The following is a 19,480-nucleotide window of genomic DNA, read 5'->3' on the forward strand; positions in this document are numbered from 1 at the left end:
TAGAGACTAACATGTTTGAATCTACACAGTGTATGTTGACAATACTACGATGCAAGTTCTCAAAATGTTATCAATATGGTTACTTACATTTGTTCGTTAACGATGCATATTCAAGGTGCCAAAAAAGAAACACACAAACATGTTTAGTCAAAACTGTAAACTTGCAAATTGTGTCTAAGCATGGCTGTTTCATGGTGCGTATTTATGATATGTTATTGTTTTCAAGTTCCCATTTTACCCCCGTAAAGCCATGATTTTTTAGTAGGATATTTCTCCAATTTTGGCTGTATGTATTACATTATTTTATGCCACTTTATAAGAATTAAATAAACGTATTATGAATAGCGCAGTCACGGGAATTTGTGTCTTTGAGATTGATTCGATAAAAAGAAATAAAAAATCTTTCTATACGTGATATTTTGGAATTCTCATAACTCGGATTTTCCCTCGGGTCAAAATATTGCTGCAAGGACATAATGTTTAAAATACATAGTATTGAGATTTTTGTTGTGATGTAAAGACAAACGGACCAAATCAATAATTCTGTTGATAACAAGTTAATCAGGCGCTTGATAGGATCGGTATGATTATTCATCATCACAAAATGTGTCTACGTGACGTGTCGTATATTTCATCAATTCAGAGAGTTTTATTCATGTTACGCACGTGTTTGCTTCTTTGCTGGTATGAGCTTAGTTTTCCACTTATTCTTAATATCAAATTCTTTCTCCGATTTTATAGGGACCTACAAGAGACGCAAACTTTGGGTTATGTATTATAGATATTTTTTGTTTCATAACGATATGTGTATATAGCATCAAAAACTCATTAGACCAATTGTGTTTATGTTCATTCTCTCCTTACTGATATTTCATATCTACTTCAGTAAAGAAAATTAATAAATGTTTGTGGTCCTTTATAGGCGCAACCATGGGTTCTAAGAGAACACTTAATGGAACTGAGGATTCTTGTTCAGTTATGGTGATAGCGTGTGTCTCTTAAGGGAATAAAGTTATGGGAATATATGATTGGATATGTATGATAACTCTTTAAATTCACTTATCAATGATATACGAGGGTCATTCTGAATACAGTCGTTTATGTATAAGTGGTTGCTTATAAATTTCTGATATGTACTGGTGTAGTTTGTGCTTGGGTTAAACGGAAATAAATGCAATCTATTGTGTAGTAGTACTTTCTATGCTATGTTGGCTGGGTTCTTCTATGATTTCCATTCTCATCTGTGTTGTTGGTTTTAGCTGTGTGCGTTTGAATGACACCGTCTCTCTCTCTCTCTCTCTCTCTCTCTCATATATATATATATATATATATATATATATATTATGCATATAAAATATTAACATGTTTTATACATACATGTATAATCGTTTCCATACTTCGCCTAAGTTCATATTGGGAGCCAAGATTTTTGCGAAGCCGGCGTTAAAAGGGGAAACAAAAAATATGTTCTGCTCATGGGCAAAATTGCTCATCGAAATCAATCTATTTATGAAAGCTCGCGTCGTCTAAGTTTTCACCACACCCATTCTTGGCCACTTTTACGTCCGCTCAATTCACGACGCAGAGAGCTACATGATGCACCGATCATAATGGGGGCGCCATTCTACTTTTTATAGGTTGCGTCCACAGAACTCTTACACACCTGTGTAAGAGTTCTGTGGTTGCGTCTCCGCGTAACTTAAGCTACTTTTGAATAGCCCCCCCCCCCCCCATTACAAAAAAAAAAAAAAAAAAAAATGTGCTGCGGCCTCTGCAATACACTTTACTATCAACAATGCACGGTCAATACTGTCTAATTCGTTAATCTTATCTGTCAGTACCTGCGTCGTTTCTTCCATTCAACCTCTCTAAGCTTTGTCTGTTTGTCTGTTTGTTTGTCTGTTTGTCTCTCTGTCTGTCACTCTCTCACTCACGCACGAACAAACACAATAAAGACACTCTCACAAAACACAGGAGACCCGTCTCATACACGATGCAGTAAGTGAAAGAAGCTTATATCAACACGTTCCATTTTTGCTTGCATAATTGCGTCACTTCAAGTCGAATTTTTACATTTTGGAGGCGATTACAATGATTATCGATGAAAAAAAGTGAAAATGAAAACTTGATGATAAAATACAGCTTCGAAACATTCATGTCACGCATCGTATATATTGAGTAGACCAATGCCGCTTGCAAAAGAGTAACTACGGCAAGAAATTCACAGCTACAGTTTGATTACACTACGTAGTTTAAATACTCGACAATTTTATGCACAATAGGGGATGCGGCAGGGCAGGTTGAAGGTTATCAAAGGGGAGAAATAGCGTGGGTAACAATGAACACAGTGAATGGAAACGAAGTGTGACATCTGATAAGTCAATATTACTACTCTCTAGGCTTACCCAGCATTGTGACGTAGGATATTGTTAGCTAGGAATTTTGTTGTCCCATCGAATTGGCAAGAATAAAGGGAGTTAAAGCTCTAGTGAGTTCATTCGGCGCGCAGATGAACACGGGTAGGCCAGTGAAAACAGTAATGGCACCCTCACGTGTACGACATTAGGGAGCTTTAGATTTTCGCGACGGGGCCTTTAAAGGAAAACAAAAAGAAATGTTCTGAGCATGCGCAAAACGCGCGTCAAGTCGATCTACGGTGTCGTCTGAGTTTTTTACTACGCGTTCTGGGCTATTTTTACGTCCGCTCAATTCACGACGTAGCGAGCTATTTCATACACCAATCATATGGGGACGCTTTTTTTATTTTTATAGGTTGTGTCTCAGCGCAATCTAAAGGTACTTTTCAACACGACGCAGGGAAGAGGAGAACGTCCAGATCAAGCTTCGTCTCAAACGTGCGTTTGTTTCTTTGTCTTTTTTTTTGTAAGTTGTATATTGTTTTATATTTTGCCAAAAGGAACGAATGAATGAATGAATCAATCAATAATTGATTAATTGAAATTAAATTGAATATCAAAATGACCGCCACAGCAAAGTGGATTTTGACCAATATCAATGAAATCTCATAATGTGAGCATACCAGAAGGGTCAAATTCGGTGAAAAAAAGAAGTATGGTCATAATTTCAAATATTCCGATACATCTTTTTTTATATTGTGGTTTGTTTTGATATAATCTGCAGCCTGCCATTTTGAACACAGAGCTAAAATATATTTTTTTATATCTCAGGTTGTAATTATGATTATGGAAGGGTTAAATTTTTGGGGAAAAAAAAAACATGCTCATGACGTCCAATATTCAAACACATTTTTTTTTTTAATGATGGATCATTTTAGTTGGCAACAAATGACTGCCAAAAGTAAATTCTTATAACTGTTTCTAAAAGACTGATTTTTCCATAATTTGGTTTGTAGACTTAACATAAACATTATCAACAAGACTCTGCAATTCATGACCGTCCTTAAAGTTAATGTCTTCTAAGCTCAATTCCTGCATGTGTTTTTAAAGTCACAGCACTTGCATAGGGTCGTGTGCACAGGGGTGGTTTAGTTCTAAAATACTTGAAGGAAAAGTGACTCTTGCATTTCTTGCCGTATGAACATGATATTGCAGCCCAATTTCATCAGGTTTGCATTCGATTTAATAATGCGAGCATTCATTTTCGAGCGAATTTGAATGATCACCGGGATCAACATTCAAAAATCTAAGTAGTTTATTCAATTTAATTTCATCAGCATTCAAATTCTTGATTTCGTCACATAAACGTGTAAACAGCGCGTTCAAATTAAAATTGCACGTGAAACGCATTTAAATTCGTACCAGCACAGCTGCGATGAACTTGAGTTCAAATTAACGAATAGGCAAACATTTACAGCATCTGGGCAGTGTTTTTTGTTGCTGCTCATGTTCTTTGTGTATTCTCAATCTATTTGAATAATGGTATAACCACTCAGACGTACATGCCAAGGTGCCTGGCGCGTCAACAGATCGACGGCTGAAGAGAGACTGAGAGACTGAACGTCGAAATTATGAATAATATCCCAATGCAATGTATCTCACACACATTTCAAACCTCAAACGTGACTGAAAACAAAATCTGTAATACGACTATAATCACACTTTACATATCGATGTTCTCATGTGATCTCTCATTATGTTAGCAAAGTCAGAGTTTAACCGTTCTGTAAAATAATGTGATATCCTTTTTGATGGGGAAATAAAGTGAAACTAGCCGAATAAAACAAAAACCGTGAAAAAGAGAGGTTGAAATTGAAATGATAACACTGAACGTTTATGAATGTGCCATTCATCAACGTAAGAATTGCATAGAATTACAGGACTTGGCTATGCTTTTTGAATTTGAACGTTCAAAGGTCGTAGTTGTGTGCCTATAAATGAAATTTTAAACTGGTATTTGGTCCGAATTTCAACGTCTATCCAGCTGGGGCGAAATTGAATGCCAACTTTGAGCCGTTAAATTGAATGAATTTCTCTCTACATTGAGTGAAATAAAATGTAAAAGGAATGACATGAAATTAAATTGAATACTCAAAGAATGAAAATGAATCGTGAGAGTAGAGCAGTGACAAAAATCCCTTGAATTTGAACGCCTTGTCATTGATTCGAATGCATATCTGATGAAATTGGGCGGGAAAACCTATATTTAATTCTGTTTCTAACATGTCTAACCTTGGTGAAGGAAGCTCAAAACACTTAGTTGCACAGTTCATGTATATCCTGTGAAAATAGCTACCATGAAGTTATATGCCCCTGAAGTAAAGGCAAAAGTTAGGTTGTGGAAGTTCTTATCCTTTACTGGCACGAGCTACGAGGTTTTGTTCTCCGGATGTGTAACATCAAGACTCCGAGGATATCAGTTTTCCTGCCACATTTTTTTTTTCATGTCAGTTCACTCACTTGTGTGGCTTTGCTATTACCATAATAGTAATATTACATGTATTGACATTTAAACCTCAAACACGTCTTCCAAACAGGATGACACACTGCCCTGGTTGAAGTCAAGCCGAATTCTTCACTTCTGGAATGCATGGACTGTACCTGCTGGAAAGAACACAGTGTCTCACAGTGTGAACACAGTGTGAAATATCATCACACTGTTAAATTCGAACGTTTAAATAGTGTGAACCCAATATGAGTCGTCAATTCACAGTATTCACAGTGTGAAAAGAAGCGTTACTATGTGAACACTGTATGAAAGCCACACCATAAGTGGGAAATCATTTTGACACTGTAAAATTCGAGCGCTTTCACACAGTCGTCTATATAATCACACTATGGGACACTGTGCTCTTTCCAGTAAGGATGTCACATTTTGACTCAAGGCTTAGATCCTTCTTCAGAGGCGGACTCAGGAATTCCGTAAAGGCGAGGCGCCTTGGCAAATTTAAGGGGACGCAGGCATCCCCCTTCTTTCTTTTTCTTTCTTTTGTTTTAACCTAAAATATAAAGAGGGTCGGTGCTCGCCCGGTCCGCCCCTCTCCCAAGATCCACCACTGCTTCTTGGTCCATTGGCTCTTTGAGACACCCTCTAATTTTAAATTTCAGACGGCACCACTGAAGGTATGTCCAAGCACACGTTTATGTTTATGAACATGATATCTTCCTCTTTCATGTCTTTCTAGAATATCCCCCCTTGAATGGTTCCAGTATGTCTGATTGTCAAACACTATATTCATCAACTTCAATGATCTGACAATTTTTGAAGGGCATTACCCTCGCATAATTGTGTGATTGTCTTCTTTATTGTTGAGGAATTCTGATACATGCAAAGCGGCCAGGGAACTGAGTTGTTACTGCTCTTTTGTAGTTTTAAATAAAAAATGCCGGTACACCAATCCTGGAAGTCTAAAATAATTGAGGATGACCTACAAGCTGGGGCAGTCAGGAAAAAGCCTACTCAGTGGTTTCTCATTCTGTGTTATTCCAGGAATACCTCTAGCAATAATTACAGGCTCCCTGATGAACTGTGTAAGTGTTGCTGCCAACAAACAAATTTGTGAATGACATGCCTTTGGTTGGGTGAGCATGGCGTCTACCTGCCATTGTGGCTCGTCCTTGTTTGTCTTCATTCTCTCGGGCCACCATCAATTACTTAAAAATCACCTTCAATCGTATCAATGGTTGCTTTTATACAAATATGACTGGGATTGAATATATAGGCTGGGTTCCATGACGTCAAATGATATTTTGCATGTTGTAGTATACTTGGATGACCCGCACCTCGTCATTGTTTATGTATATTTGAATCACACTACGTGACCGAAATTCTGTGAAATGCCACTCAAAAGAAATAGACAAAAACAATAGACAAAACACGTAAAATGACGTATGCGGGTGACCGTGATGATACTGATAAAGCGTATTCCTTATATACATTTAAGATTTTCAAGAAAAACTGTTTAGTTTTCACCTCAATTTGCTTGGTTATTGTGGTAACCCTGCAAAGTTTCAAGCGTACTGAACTCAGTCCCGGACGTAAATTTTTGTTCAGTGCGCTTGTAGCAGTTCAAGATTATTTAGAAGTCCCCAATCCAAGCTCATTGTTTTTCGTGCCTTTGCATAGAAACGAATTATTAGATATAGTTCAGAATTTGAAAAATAAAAAAGCTCTGGATATGACGGCATTGATAATGTCCTTTTAAAAAGTATTATTGATTATATTGTTCATCCACTTGTTTATGCATTTAATTTGTCTATAAGTAATGGTGTTGTCCCTGAGGCTATGAAAGTCTCCAAAGTAATTCCCGTCCATAAAAAAGGGGGAAAGGGAAGATGTCTCCAATTATAGACCAATGTCCCTGTTAACCTCTGTTTCGAAAATATTAGAAAGGGTTGTTTACACCAGGCTTCTGAAGTTCTTAGACACCCATAAAATTATTTCTGATCATCAATTCGGATTTCGGCAAAAGCATTGCACATCTCATGCAATCCTTACCTTCCTTGATAGGGTTTCAAAAGCGATAGATACATTCCATCATACCATTGGAGTCTTCCTGGACCTCTCCAAGGCCTTTGACACCATAGACCACAGCATACTACTTCACAAATTATCACATTATGGTATCAGAGGAAAGGCCTTGGAGTGGTTCAGGAGTTACCTTACTAATCGAAAACAATTTGTATTTATCAACGGACATGCATCGACTACACAAAATGTTAACTGTGGTGTTCCTCAAGGAAGCTTACTAGGTCCCCTTTTATTTATTCTCTATGTTAATGATATGTCAAATTCTTCAAACATCCTCTCTTTCTTATTATTTATCTTTTTTTTAATCTGATTTTGATTATGATCGATTAATTGATATTTTAGATAGTGAATTAATGAAGCTACTTCAGTGGATAAGAGCGAACAAATTATCAATAAATTTGCAAAAAACTAAATGCATGTTGTTCAGTAATTCGCAGGAAAATTTACCGAGAAATATTTTCCCGGAAGACACGGTCATAGAAGAAGTTTCCTCCATTAAATTCTTAGGTTTGATCCTAGACAATAAACTTACCTGGGGTTCGCATATTGATTCTGTATGTCGTGTTATTTCAAGGAATATAGGTGTTATAAACAAAGTTAAATTTTATCTTCCCAAAAATGTACTTTTTATGTTATATTCTACCTTGATACTACCTTTGGAATACTAGCATGGGGAAACGCTTTTTCTACTTATACAGAAAGAATATTATTATTACAGAAAAAAAGCTCTTCGTATCATTTGTCACGAATCGTGGAGAAGTCATACTAATGATTTATTCCACGAGAATAATATTTTGAAAATTTATGACCTTTATCGTTTGCAATTAGGACAATTCATGTATAAACTCACCAATCATTCCCTCCCCCTTGTGTTTGATTCCATGTTTTTAAAGAATGAAACTGTTCATGCACATCCAACCCGTCAATCCCATGAATATCATTTGCCTTTGACTAGGACGGTTTTTGCAAAATCTTTATTCTCCTTTTCTGGACCAAAATTCTGGAATTCTCTGGATAATAATATAAAAGAAGCTTTAAGTTTTTATACATTTTCTTTAAAGTAAAAGAATCATCTAAAAACTTCGTACGCAACATAATAATTCATTCTTCTTTTTTACTCTTAATTTTCAAAGTTGTGTTGCTTCGTTATTCTCACTACTCTTTCTTCATCAGCGAGCCCGTGCTTCTGTGCCTCCAGTGCCCTGGTTATGACCCACCATTTCCCTCTCCTCTCCCCTCCTCCCCCCCCCCCCCCTTGTCCACCTCGGACTTACTACTTCTTCACTACTATATCTTTCTATCCTCTCACTTTTTTCCTTACAAAAGAGCCGCCATGTGTTTGTTAATGTGCGTCCGTATGTGTGCATGTATGTGTGTATTACTCTGTCTGTCTTTTTTTTTGCCACCACTTAGGGAATTTTGTTGTTGTTGTTTTTTTGCAATTTTTTTCTCTACGAGGGGAATGCATTCTACAAGCTCTGCTTTTTAGCAGTCCCCTCCATTTCCAGCAATATTGTTTATGCATTTACCACAGTGACGTAACTTTTATTTGTATCTCTGTTGATAATTTACCTGTATCTCTTTTACAATGTTATTCTGTTCATCGCTTTGTGGTATTTCATGACGTCTGTGTATATGTGCGTTTCTTTGTATTTCTTATTATTTGTTTGTTGGAAGTGAAATAAATCAACTGAACTGAACTGAACTGAAGTTTCAAGCAGGGTGACGATATTAGGGCCCAGGGCCTGACGAGGTGCGGGCACCTCACTATATACGTTATGCGACGTGGGATCTAACGCTTACGCGCTTGCCCACGCGTATGGGACAGTAGTGTGGGACCCCTCCCATGCGCTAATTTCTGCCCTCAGCACGGCTAGATGACGTCATCGGAACCTCGTCCTTACATTTTGAATTAATGGCGGCCGTTTTGAATTTGCGAGATGGCTGTCATTTTGCGTGACGTGGAAATAAATTCGGCCTATTAAGAACAATTTTGGCAAAGTCATCTAAGGCGCTTACCACCGGATACATAAGTCAGCACTTATATCTTTGTTTGTTGTTGTTGTTGTTTTTCCCACGGCGGCCATCTTGCATTTCATGATGGCGGCCATTCTAAAGACTAACAATCTGGAAACAGCTGATCTTTGATGTTGGACACCACAAGCATGCAGATGTGCCTTCTTGAAAATTTGAAGCTTGTACAATAATTGCAACCTGTGATATAGATAAAGGAACATTTAACTACGGTGCTTTTTGAATTTTAAGGTGGCAGCCCACAAATTGTATCAATTCAATTCAATTCAATTCAATTCATGCTTTATTTCATTTTTCGAAAAGAACATAAACATTTCACTTTTTTGGCAACAGAGAATAAGGTTGCATAGTCAAAACAAAGTAAATTGAGAAAAATATAATCGAGGAACTTTGGAATAAGAAATACGTTGTAATGAAAATTGACTGAAGTGATAAAGACGACATAATACGTAAGACATCGAAAAATGGAGGGACCCACTAAAAAGACAATGCTTGTAGAATGTGGGCCCCTCAAGTACAGAATGTCAATAGAAATTGAACTGATGCAAAAAGGGGAAGAAAGACTGGGAATAAAGTAAAAAAGAAAAAAGTCTGGAAGCCCACTAGGAAGATAGAGTATCAAACAGACATACATACTCAGGCGAGTAAACATAAAACGAAACTGGGACGACGAAACTAATAAAGGGGGACTCATAGACAAGACAGAACGAGACAAGACTAATATAACAGGAAGACAATACAACGGACAGAAAGACAGAACAGATCCAGTGATCCTCGACAGAATTCATTGAAAAAAAATGATGGGATGCGTGAAAAGGATGCCATTATATAGAAAAGTATAGAGAAATAGATGCAGAAATAATATAAATGAAATCAAACCTACTCTGTAGGTGTTTCAGGACAAGAGAGACGAGAAAATACGGTATATCACTTGTAAGCCAAGTTCTTCGAAAAGGAATTGAAATAAGCCAACAGGCTAATTCAATTCTGTGGGATCATAGAATTGCAATAAAGAAAACTTTAATCTTCTTTTAAATGAATATATAGAGGGGGAATTTTTTATATCATTATTCAGGGAATTCCAGTAAGTTGGGCCAGTGTAAATAAGTGTGTTCTTAGCAAACATCGTTCGTAAAAGAGGTAATGAAATTCATTGGAGCGTCGAGTGGGATACTCATGGAATGAGTGATTTCTTTGAAACATAGAAGCAAAAATGGACGGGAGTGAGTCGTTGCTGTACATGTACATAAATTGCCCCAAATTATATAAAAACAAATCTTTGATTTTTAATAGCTTATTGGAGGAAAATAACAAATTTGAGTGGGAGGGTATGGAAGGATAACAGATGACACGGAGAGCTTTCTTTTGTACAAGGAACACTCTATCCAGTAGATTCTGATGAGTGTTACCCCATACTAAAACACCATAATTAAGATAAGGCAATATCAATGAAGAATATAACATAAGTAATGATTTTTGTGGAATATACGAATTCATTCTATTTATAACGCCTATATTACGCGAGATTGTGTTGGATATATAATCAATATGTAACTTCCAGGAAAGTTTGTTGTCAATAATTCCAAGAAATTTAAGATGTGAAACTCTTTCTAACTGAATATCATTCAAAACTATAGCTGTACTCAGAGTATCAACAGTATTACTGAAAATCATGTATTTCGTTTTTTGGGCATTCAAGGATAATCTGTTGGCTCTTACCCAATTACTCACTTTTTGTAATTCGGAATTAACTTTTTGAACAAGAAAGTTAGCATCATTGTGGGCAAAAAATACATTGGTATCGTCAGCAAAATGGATGAAAGAAAGTACTTCAGATGCCTGACAAAAATCATTAATATAAGCAATAAATAACAGTGGCCCTAATAAACTTTCCTGCGGAACACCACAATTTACTTCTCTTATTACTGAACAATTATCTTTGATTATAACAAATTGTCTTCTATTTTCCAAATAACTCTTGAACCACTCCAAGGCCTTCCCACGTATTCCGTAATGAGATAACTTGTGGAGTAGAATATCGTGATCAACAGTGTCGAAGGCCTTGGAGAAGTCCAAGAAAATACTAATTAAATGAGAATGATTATCAATTGCGTGAGCCACTTTATCAATAAAATATAAAAGAGCATGAGTTGTACTATGCTTCTCTCGAAAACCGAATTGCGAATTAGTAAAAATATTATGCAACTTCAAAAAACCAATAGTTCTCTTATAAATGAGTTTCTCTAAAACTTTGGACAACGATGATAATAATGAAATTGGACGATAATTACTGACATCGGATTTATCACCCTTCTTAAATAATGGAATTACTTTGGCCAGTTTCATCTTGTCAGGAAACACACCGTTAGAAATTGACAAATTGAATATATGAACAAGTGGATCAGCAACTGAAGATATAACACCTTTGAGAATGAAATTATCTATATCATCATACCCAGAACTCCTCTTGTTCTTAAAAGAAGATACAATATCAATAATCTCATGTCTATTAGTTGTAGTAAAATAAACAGAACTGGAATTGCGCTGGCCTAAATATTCAGTAAAATGATGCTCTGACGCAGGAATATTTTGGGCGTAACTCTCACCTATCTTTGAAAAGTAAGAATTGAAAGCATTTGCAATGTGAACAGGGTCACTGATGATTTCATCATTCAACTTAATGTTGTCGAAACCAGATTTTTTACTCGAAACATTCATAGCTTGCTTTAACACATTCCAAGTATTTTTCATACCAAACTTGTATCTTTGCAATTGCTTAAAATAGCATCTTTTCTTTTCAGAACGTAAAATCATAGTTAGAGTATTTTTATATGAAGTGTATTTACGTTTTGATCGCTCATTTTTTTTCCAATTTGTATCTATAATACAATCGATTTTTCCTGTTAATCGACCGAAGAATTGATTTTGTAATCCACGGCAACCTAGGTGTCTTTTCATAATCTGGTTTATTTTTTTGTTTGTTTCGGAAGTACATTATCCAAATGATAATGATGATATCATCACTTTCAAAAACTCTTGACCAATCAACAGTTTTGAGAACCGCATCAAGACTAGCTAGCTTTTCAGACGAGACTCTACGACTCAATACAGGAGATGAAAAAAATTTAACATTATTAACTGAGGTTTTAAGCGCAAAATGAGTCATAATTGGATAATGGTCTGTCATATCTGAAAGAATTATATAAGAATTAATAAGGGGTAGGGTATTACAAAACATATTGTCGATCAGAGTAGCAGAGTGATCAGTGACACGCGTAGGCCTACTCTCTAAAAAAATCGAGTGAAAATTTTCACTCTTAAAGGAGTGAATACAAACAAAGAGTGAATTTAGAGTGAAATTGAAGTGTATATAAGGTGAAAATGTTCATTTTCACTCTTTTTAGAGTGACGTCAGGGATCACTCCAAAATCTTCGAGTGATCCCTGAGCCTGAGGTCACTCCAAAATGAGTGAAAATGAACGTTTTCACTCGAAATTCACTCGAAATTCACTCTAAATTCACTCTTATTTGTATTCACTCCTTTAAGAGTGAAAATTTTCACTCGTTTTTTTTTTTTTTTTTTTTTTTTTTTTTTTTTTTTTTTTTTTTTTTTTTTACAGAGTAGGTTTCGAAATAAGCGGAAGAAAAGAAGAAGACAAAAATGTTTGAAGAAACTCGTGTGCGGCAGTATCATTTACCAACTTGAGTAAGTCAATATTGAAGTCGCCGAGGAAGAAACATCCTTATTTTTAAAAACTGGGGATTTTATCAAATCTGAAAGGTTAGTTAAAAAATCCTTGATATTGGAGTTTGGAGGTCTGTACATAATGCCGACCACAATATTCCTAATTCCTAAGTTAATGACAGCTATTGTTTACCATTTTATCCTATCCGAAAAACCCGTGAAAATTCAATATAACAATGAAGGAAAACAAATACAAACAAATCATCGACTGTGTGATGGTCGCGATGACAAAGAAACAAAACTCGTATAAAAGAAAGGAAAGAACATGGATGCTATTGTGACGCATCGCGTAGACATGGACTTCAAAACAGAAAGTACTCTTACGGTAGTCAAGCTAAAGGAAACTGTTGACTAGAAATACGGAAAAGAATGGAGACTGAAGGAGAATTTCCCCTTTCTATCACCGACAATCGCAGATGTTCATTCAATTCAATTCAATTCAATTCAAAACTATACTCGCAATATCAGAAAAAGATGTATCAGAATGTCTGACATCACAACCATGTTGTTTTTTTTTTGCACCAAATTTGACCCTTCTGAGATGCTCACATAAAACTGTCCGCAATATGAGAAAAAGATGAGTCAGAATATCTGACATCACAACCATGTCTTCTTTTTTTTTTGCACCAAAATTTAACCTTCTGAGATGCTCACATAGCCAGCTAAATGGAAACAAAAAAGTTAGTGATAGAAAACAATGGAATCGATTCTAATGATTGATGACTAAATTTTTACAAAAAGTAATAAAGTTTGACCAAATTGTTTAATTCTCTGTGTTAATTTGCCGTCCGTCATGCTCGTTCAAGGCAATGTAAGGATAATGTCGCAGGGTGAATTATTTAGCTTTGGAAAAAAACTCACGAGAAAAAAAGTTTGCACTATTATAGGGACCTGTGTAAGAAGGTATCACCGCAGGCAATGTAAGATTACCCCTGGACTACTCGTATGACAGCAATGTCAGTGTTGAATGACACTGCAGGCATATCTAAAATAATTTTCCTCTCAACTGACGGAGAATATTTCCCACTTATGTTATGATTTTAAAAGATAAATGTTGCTTTAAGTGTAATATGCAATCTTTTTTTTTTTACCTCTGTAGATATCATTTGCCGAAACGAGTAATCTTGTGCTAACATGCTATTAAAAACAACTTAGTCAACCGCCTGAACTCATAGACTATGTACCAGAGTCTTAATTGACTGTTGCCGAAGTCGAGACCAAAACGCAAAGATCGCATCGAAGACCAATAATTTTAATGACACAATCTAATTTTGATAAATCACAATAGTACAAATAATACAGAGTGCTAACAAATAGCGTATGGTAATCGAGGTTAGCCCCAAAAGGTTGATTACAGGAATCAATACCTGCAAATTGAAAATATACATTTCTCATATCTTTTAAAACAATAGCACTTGTAAAGTAATTACATTAAAAATAACATTAATAACCATGACCAAAATAATAATAATAAACAACTTGAGCTTGAAATAAGAGCTTCAAAGAAAGTGAAAGAAATTGCGGCTGAGAATATGCACACAGCCCTTCAAATGACTTCAAAATATGCATTAGATAGTAGACATGCTTCTTTTGACATTTTAACTCTTCATTCGTTCTAAAGCGGAATATTCACCCAACACTAGGAAAAGATAAAGACATGCTGTCATGGATGAGAGCACATCACTTCTGAATATTGTTTGTCATGGTTGTTGCCGCTGCCTATAGCAACTATACGATCATGAGAACCAAATGTCGAACTAGGAAATCCCAGTTCGTCTTCCGGCCTCCCTATTATCTCTCCCCTCCCAGGGGGCGAAGCATGTCCAGGGGGCGAAGCATGTTTCTCAAGTTCACATTCATTACAATGACGATCATGAATTTGGCATGATAACCAAATGTCGAATTGGGGAATCCCCGTTCGTCTCCCTCCCATTATCTCTTATCTCCCAGCATGCCCAGGGCACGAAACATGTATCTCAGGTTCACATTCATTACAATGACGGTCATGAATTTGGCATGATGTAGAGATAATCGCAGGGTGCCATGTCATAAGGTAAATAGATGATCCTAGTCAGATGAACACCTGCGATTGCCGGTGATAGAAAGGGAGAAATTCTCCTTCAGTCTCCATTCTTTTCCGTATGTCTAGTCAACAGTTTACTTTAGCTTGACTACCGTAAGAGTACTTTCTGTTTTGAAGTCCATGTCTACGCGATGCGTCACAATAGCATCCATGTTCTTTTCTTTCTTTTATACGAGTTTTGTTTCTTTGTCATCGCGACCATCACACAGTCGATATGATTTGTTTGTATTTGATTGATATATGACTTGTTTTCCTTCATTGTTCGTCATATTGAATTTTCACGGTTTTTTTTTTTTTTGGATAGGATGAAAATTGTAAACAATTCCTGGCATTAAAACAACGTTTATTTGTATTTATATTTAAAAGAATTCTTATCATAAAAGTAGGCGTGATGAAGCTGATTTCGATGTGAGCTTAATAGAACTTGGGATACGATTCCTTAACAAAAGTCGAACTGCACGATTTTTATCTTATGAATGATCAGTAAGATGATGCCCAATTTGTTTTCAGTTTCTGTTTGTTTGTTTGTTTTGCTTGTTTTTGTGTGTTTGTTTCTGTATAAGAAATGCATATATCTGTACATCAAGGAATGCTGCTTTATGATATCATATATATCTGATACATTAAGTGATATAATATTCTTATTATTTTTTAAGAAAAGAAAATATGTCCATTCGCATTTAGTTTAGTACACAATGATTGCCACTCTGATTTCTTGTGCGGTTTTATTTCTTTGATTTTCCTTAGATGTTCATTCATTTCAGTACATTCCAGGAACCCTTTTCTTTATCAATCCATGAAAGATGTTTATTTCTAATGGCTCAATAAAAAGAAGTTTATATGTGATAAGTCATTGAAATATATTTTCCAATATAACAAAGACACGCGACAGTTAAAATCTCATTGTGATGTATCAACACTTCATGTAATAATTCAGATTCTGAATAACTTTTAATATATATGAATATCACCACATTGCATACCTATCTTCCTTACTAAAATTATGCATTTAATTTGAAATAAAATATCCATATATTCTGTCCTGCATAGAAATGCACTTTTACCTGTCTATATTTATGTATAGCTTCCATTCATTCATGAGGATAATTTGGCTAGATTACGCCCATAAAGTTTCTTGAATTATATGGTCTTTAGTGAAAGCAATGATTGTGCGTGAGTGTTTTCTTTTCAGGAACTGAATTGCCCCAACTGTTTGCCGTATCATGGGAGGGTATCCAATTATAATCTTGGTTAGGTATATAAGGGTAGATGTGAGTATCACATCCTTCCCAGAGAATAGATTAAGAAAAGATGCTTATAATATTATTAGGTCTTGATATTCTCGGGCATGACTCAAACCAACGGCCTTCTCTTGAAAATGGCCGCTGAGTATCCATTACTGTACCGCACTGTCCCAAATGTTTCTCTATGCTAAGAATGTCATGTCTTTATTAATAAGCGTGTTGAGGGGTCAATGCAGAGTTGAATTTAATTGATTTTGGATGGAATTTCATTCCCTTCTTTTGAGTTAACCACAGAGTACAATTCAGGTTTCGGTCGAACAATCCCAAGCTAGTATCTCACCAACGGAGACATCTCCAACGTATCAGTCGCAGCAGTCGTGGAGACGTCTTCAACATAAAAATTGCTTGCGGTCTCACCAAAGAGACGTCTCTGAGACGAATTATGGCAGGTGTCAAAAATTTTCAGATATGATGGTGCCGCTGCAGGATCACTTGACTTGATCTATAGGCAGGATGTCAGCACGCAGATGGTCACGTGGTTTCTAAAGTAGGTCAAACAGCGTCAAATAGAGTCGACCTCTCACCAGTTTTTCTGGTCTCCAGCAGGTCTCGGCGACGTCTCTGAAACGTCTCTGAGACATCGCGGAGACATCGCGGAGACGTCTCTGCAGTCGCTGATATAATTAGTTTTCGCGACGTCTCCGAAATTGATGGAGACGTCTCGGAGACGTCGCGAAAAATCGAACATGTTTAAATTTCTTGCGACTCCTCGGAGACTCTGTCATTTTCAGGAGACGTCTCGGAGACGTCGCTGATACGTCTCTGCAACTAGCAAAATCTGGAGTCGCGAACTAGTTTGAAGCCCGGTGAGATACCCCCGATGGCCAAGAAGTATCGTATGAGAATGTCACTTTCTACAAAAGAACAACAACAAGAACACATAATGCAACAACAACAAAAAAACTACATTGTGTGGGCTTTCCCCACCGTTTACCGCAACTCCGTTCCGCCCTCCGTTTCCTTGAAGACAATTATTTGTTCAGGTCGCTGGAATCTTTGTCTACTCACGATGACTCATGTCAAAAACCAAACCAGAGGCCTTCTCGGAAGATGCAATGTTTCCTTAATAACGAACCCGTGTGATCATTTTTTTTTTCAAAATGTAACAACAATATTAGCGAATTTTATTGAAAAATTCCCTTACTTTGTCCTTTCTCTTAACTGCGGGTAAACATTCTAAATAATACTATATACACTGAAGAAGAATAATATACATTGATTAAAAAAAAAAAAAAAAAACCGGAGGATGATAAAACCGCGTGTGTCTGGCTCCAACTGCATACTATATTTACATGCAAATCATGTTCTACTCCGGAAACCAAAGATAGCTCGGTCACAGTAATGGTTCACATTTTCGTATAGTTTTTTTTCCCCTTTTTTTATTATATAGGCATACCCCGCTTTTCTTATTTGGTAACCATTACATCGCCTGGTCTTATCTTCTATCCGCTCTCCGTTTATTTTTCACAAACACTGATTACTCGGGGCTTTAATAGTACAGCCAAACAAGCTGGCTTTCATGTAGGTTCCGTCATACTTCTCTTTGTTCTAGCTCATTTCGATTTTGACGAGTTATCATTACAATTCCTGTGTTATCACCATGTATACTGTTTGTTTTCTGCACATTGTTTTCAAGGTAAAAGAACTTGTATTATCATTTCTGTTGTGATATTCATAAATGAGAAGTATGAAAATAAATTAATTGAATTGAATAGAATATCATGCACGTTGTACGAAATGTAAGAATAACGTCACAAAGTGAAATATTAAAAACAAACAGACGAAGAGCAGTGATATATGAGAGGAGTATAGAAAGAAGCCAAGCGTGTGCGCCCCGATAGTGTAGAATTACGTCATGATATAATATATCTACATGATATATCAGTCAGACTCTGGTATTATTTCAACAAATGTGCGTTTTTCTATATTGTTATGTGCAACCCGTTCTTAGAGGCTAAATGTTCAAAATGGCTTACCAAAATGATTATGTAAAGGTGAATGGAACTCCATACATGTAACATTAACAGTCCTTGTAAAAGTAGGAAATCGTGACCTTTTATGTGTCAGTGACTTTTGAACACTGAGTACAATGCTATGGGGTGTTTTTTTTTTCTGTGCCCATCGGTCATTAAAGGCATAATTAACAATTTGCTGATGAAACAAGAACCCAGCATTAATGCTTCAAAATAGTTCTAAAACGTGAGTTAGGGATGGAAACAACCAACGCAATAATTTGAACAAGTATGATTGAAGTTAAGTATTGTTAAATGTACAAATAGTGAACAATCGTTATGATAAAGATGTTTCGAGACTAAACCGTCTACAGTTATGGGTTAATGAGAAAAATAGTGATATCTCCCTATATTTTAGGCTTAATCGCAACAATTTTATATGGTAGGATTTTTTTTATGATGCAATTGACCTGCACATACGCATCAAAAGTAATATCTTGAACAATTTTTAAATCACTGCTCCCAAAGGTAAACAGGACCTTTTAAGCAAACAGAGGGTAAAAGATTGTAGCAGTCAGGATCAAAAGGCAGAAGTTAACTTAATGATAACGGTCACCCCAAAGAAACTGTGACTAAAAATCTAAGAGATACTAGTACCACATCCCTTTACCAGAGGATTTTCAAACGAGGAAAGGACTCAAAATGCTCCAAGAGTGGATTTGACTGTAAAATGAATTCTAAAGCGATATATTCATTAAAAAATACGTAAAAGAAAGCAGTGACGCAGTCAGCAATAAGACATTTTGATCTTTGCGCAATGCTCGCTTTAGTTTGGCTGTTATCATAGCAACTACACTCATAATAATCACAGGGGGATTGGGAATTCCCTGGCTATTCCCCCATGGCATCAACATTTCCTACCATGCAGGTTGCCTGACGGTGATTATTGACACAATTGCAATATCTTTCTCTTCTGCTTGTTTGTCTTTAACATTTATATTTGCATCTATGTCCCTTTGCACTCAGATCAGATTCTTTTCATAAGCTCGTATCATAATAGCAAGAGGTAAGTAATTCAGACCTTTCCTCAGAATAATAACACTGAAAACGTCTTTATGATAGAGGTGGGGGAATTAATGCTATGGATTTCAAGGAAATTTATTCGGACCACGACAAATTCTAACCATTTTTCTTGGTACAACAGAAGAGCGTATTTTCGAGTGATATGAGGCTAGTATTCCTTCCTCCCCCCCCCCCCCCAAAAAAAAAAAAAAACTCTGAAGTGCACCGCGGTAAGATTTCACACACAATGCTGAAATACATTATTCTTCAACAGTGCAAAACTTCGTGAAGTTTTCGAATGGGAAATAATACGACCTTAAACCATGTTTAAAAGAGTTAATTGCGAATTCTT

The sequence above is a fragment of the Diadema antillarum genome, unplaced genomic scaffold (genome assembly GCF_040938485.1).
Source record: "Diadema antillarum isolate AM-2024a unplaced genomic scaffold, OU_Dant_1.0 seq00000986_RagTag, whole genome shotgun sequence".
Taxonomy (NCBI): domain Eukaryota; kingdom Metazoa; phylum Echinodermata; class Echinoidea; order Diadematoida; family Diadematidae; genus Diadema; species Diadema antillarum.